Source organism: Chinchilla lanigera, unplaced genomic scaffold (assembly GCF_000276665.1).
Source record: "Chinchilla lanigera isolate Chin_1 unplaced genomic scaffold, ChiLan1.0 scaffold00033, whole genome shotgun sequence".
Classification (NCBI taxonomy): Eukaryota; Metazoa; Chordata; class Mammalia; order Rodentia; family Chinchillidae; genus Chinchilla; species Chinchilla lanigera.
Window position 1 is genome coordinate 3956084 of NW_004955434.1, and position 4346 is coordinate 3960429.

A 4346-nucleotide genomic window follows, 5' to 3' on the forward strand; every position below is an offset into this window, starting at 1 on the left:
CAGTGCTTCACTAAGTCACCCAGGCTCAACCTTCTTACCTTCCTGCCTCAGCCTCCCAGAGCGCTGGGACTGCAGGAGTGCATCACCCTATCTGATGTTGCGTACAATTTACTATACTAAAGAACAGAGCCAGGCATGGCAGTGCACTCCTATCAATCAGATCCCTCCGAGGAAAAGTGAGCACCAGGAGATCAAGGGCTTCCTTTGTTTTCTTCACGCTTATACTGTGATACCCAGACCTGAGCCTGGCACATGGTAGATGTTCTTAAAGATATTTTGAATGAATAAAAATTGGCAAGCAAGTTAGGTCTCAAACCAGTATTCCAATCTGTAGTTTCTCTCCCTCTAATCCAATTCATCTGCTGACCCCAAGATTATTTTTGAAAAATATGGATCTGCTCTTATTGTTCCCAGACCCTCAATTTTTCCATGCTTAGGGAAAAGCAACAAACAATAGTTTTTAAAACAGGAAAATGAGTGAGTGCCCAGCACAGAATATTACACAGGATCAACTCTGACAAATGTCCTAATTTCTCTACATGTCAAAGCATCCATTAAGAACTACTGAAGAGAGCAGAGTGGTGAACAGCAGAGAAAGAGGTTATGCCATGCTCTCCACAATTTGGTGTCCAGATGCTGGAATACAGCAATGTGAGGAACAGAGAAGGAGGGAAGTGAGTACCTGGGACCCAGCAAAGACCTAAAGTGAGACTTGAAGTCCATGGGGAGAGTGAAGAGAGACACCTCAGTGCAGAAGAACAGGTGGTGAACAGTGCTTTCTCCTGAGCCCTGGCTGGCTGAGTGAGGACAGGAGAGGTGGCTCGAACTGACAGAAGCACAGCGAGTACCGGTAACCCCGGAGGACTCTGAGGAGTGACGCACCAGTGGAGTAGAATGCTAGACATGGATGACTGTGGTGAATGGGGAGGTATTCAGGTTCCGACATCCTCCAGAAAGGTCTGAGAGCTGGAAACCATCTTGGAGAGAAGCAAACTGAGTTCAAAACTCAGAGCAACTGCAGATTAACGGCAGCTAGCAGCTCCCACTGTCAGGGTGAGGTGAAACCGAGTTCAAGGCAGGAGGAGTTCAAAGAACTGATTTCAAGCCTGCAGAAAGCCAAGCGCAAGCTGGTAGGAGGCATATAAAGTTTTGCAGGCTGAACATAGTGGGTTCCAGCTCCACAGCCAAAAACCAGCCTGAACTTCATTGGAACTAAAGGAGCAGGCTTGCTGGGATTATCCATTCCCCTGTAGTAAATCTACGGCTGGCTGCTTGGCATTAATTAACACGGATGTAGGCGCTGTTTGCCCACTCTGTCCACTAGTAATAGCAGAGACATGCCCTATGGTGGACATGTTTTTACTCTTTTTTTAAATTCTTTTTTTTGTACTGGGAATTGAACTCAGGATCTTGTGCTTGCCAGGCAGGTGCTGTGCTGCTGAGCTATATCCCCAGCCCTTTAATACTTTTTTCCTTGATACATTGTCCTTATTTTTATATTGGTGTAAACATTGTTTCTAGTTTTTTTCTTGTTCTGTTCTGTTCCTATTTTTATTTCTTCCATCAATCTTTGCTCTTGTCTTCCTCAACAGTTTCCCAAAGTATGAGTAATCTTCTGTTGTCCTCTGGGCTTGCTTCTAATCTTTTTCTCTTCTTCTGTTTCTCTGTTTTTCCCCTAAACCCATTTTAAATTTATTTCTCAAGGGTAAAATCACCATATTGCGGGCATAGGTACTGTACACAATTTTTTGGTTGGTTTTAGATTTCTTTATATAACTGCAAAGCTAGGTGATATGGTTAGTGACCAGTTTGTCATTTTCTAAGCAGTGTTTGAAGCCATTTTTGTTGCTGATTATAGTACTTTAGCCAATGTGACATTATTGTTCTAATCAGTTGTTCTTCCTGGTATGACAGGACAGAGATTGCCTAAAGGTCACAAAAAATATACACCAGTGCCAAAGAACCAGGGGCTGGGCAAACAGGCAGCAACTTCTCATTCCCAATAAATTGGAGAGGTAGGATCTTGCAAAAGACTCAAAACCCAAAAGCCAGCTGCACCTGCAACACATCTCTGAGAAGTAATTTCCTAAGGGTTCTAAATATTAGCAATAAAGATACCGGCCATCAAACTAAGAATTAAAACTAAAAATTAGAAAATGAGAAGACAAGTATGCAAGATGCAAGCCCAGATGTCTAGCTCAACAAAGACAAACACAGAGGGCAAAGAGGTGGAACAATTTGAAAGCCACCTACATGGACTCTCTGAAGTGGTAACAGCAGAAGAAACAAAGGACATGAATGAGGCTCTATGAAAAATAAGATCAGATGACGATAGAGATGGTAACCATAAGAAAAACATGGTTAGTGATTCTAGAGCAGATTAGAAAAAAACAGGGCTAGGGATATAGCTCAGCAGCACAAGCGCCTGCTAGGCAAGTACAAGGTCCTGAATTTGATTCCTGGTACCAAAAAAAAAAAAAAAAAGATTAAAAAAATAGAGGAGCTTAGGAAAATGAGGGAAACCATGAATGAATGCTCAACATAGGAAAGAAATGAAATTCATGAAACAGATTCAAACAGAAACCTAGGAGATTAAAATTTTAATTGAAAATATATGCACAGAATGAGCTAATGTAAGGAAAGGATGTCAGATATAGAAGACAGGACTGTGGTTAGTGATCATGAAAAGAAAGATTTATTAAAAATAGCTAGGTATTCCAGGCATAGTGGCACATGCTTGTAATCCCAGCACTTAGGAGGCTGAGGAAGGAGGATCATTGTGAGTTTGTGGCCAGCCTGGGCTACAAATTGAGCTCAAGGCCAGCCTGAACTTAATAGTGAGACCCTGTCTCAAAAATACAAGAAAAAAAAAAAAAAAAAAAAGCTAGGGTTGATGAAAAGTTAATCCAAAAGCTGCTAGATGACACAAAAAAGAATAACATAAAATTGACGGGAGTTAATGACAGACCAGGATTATCGCAAATGACATAAGAAATCTGTTCACACAACTAATGTCAGAAAACTTCCCAAACACTGAAAAAGAACTTCAATTAACCATGATAAAAAAACTACATAGGGGCTGGGGATTTAGCTCAGCAGCACAGCGCCTGCCTGGCAAGCGAAAGGTCGTGAGTTCGATTCCCGGTACTGGGAAAAAAAAAAAAACAAAAACAAAAACAAAAAACTACATCAAAGCATGTAAGAGTTAAGATGGAGAAATTCAACACAAGAATGGATATCAAAAGCTATTAGAGAAAAGAAACAACTCACCTATAATGGAAAGCCCATCAGAATTATAGCAAACTTCTCAAACCCTCAAATCAAGGAGAGTTTGGAAGAAAGTATATCTTTTTTCTTTTTTTTCTTTTTTGAGACAGGTTCTCACTACGTAGTTCAGAGTGGCCCGGAGCTCACTTTGTAGCTCAGACTGGTCTCAAATTTGCAACAATCTTCCTTCCTCAGCATCTGCAGTGCTGGGATTACAGGCATGCACCACTACACCTGCTGAAATTAAGTATTTCAAGGCCTAAAAGAAAATAACCTCCAACCCAGATTGATGTACCTGAAAAACTATATTTCAAAACTGATACACAAATAAGATACTTCCATGACAAGGAACACTTTAAAAAATTCCAATGACCACCAAAGGAACACTCCAAATTGTTCTGTAGGACATTTGAGAAAGAGCTCATTAGGAGTACAGATCCATGAATCCCAACAGAATAAATCCACCAGGCAAGACAAGCAATTAAATGGGTGGGTGGGGGGGACCAACAACAGGGAAATAATATGACAAGGATATTATTTCCTTGGTAGGTGCTGGTAGGTGCTTTTCATGTGCTGCTGAGCTAAATCCCCAGTCCCTATGTAGCGTTATTAGTCGGAGCGTTATTTCTCCAACTCTTTAAATCAAATCATATTAGTTACAACCATCAATGTTAATGGTTTCAATTCACTGCTCAAAAGAAACGGACTGGCAGAATGGATCAAGAAGCAAGATCCAACAATATGCTGCATACAAAAGACACACTGACTTCAAAAGGAAATTAGTGAAGTGAAAGCTAAAGGATGAAAAACAATACTGTATATCACATGAACCTGGAAAAAAAGGGTAGCTATTCAATTTGCAAATAAAGTGGATTTCAAGCCATGACTGATTAAGAGAGACAAAGAGAAAGAGATAACACTCAAATATATATGCACCAAATACCATCACACCCAACTATATAAAACAAATATTAACAGACATGAAAAATCAAATAAGCACTAATACAATTGTAATGGGGGACCTCAATACAACAGTGTTACAAATAGATCAGCTAGACAAAAAATAAACAATGAAGTAT

The 4346-nt window shown here is 40.2% G+C and overlaps 1 pseudogene; it reads left to right on the top strand.

The window, feature by feature from the left end:
- Positions 1–903: 903 nt before the first annotated feature.
- The window catches only part of LOC102007808, a 6623-nt pseudogene continuing 3180 nt past the window's right edge, over positions 904–4346 (top strand).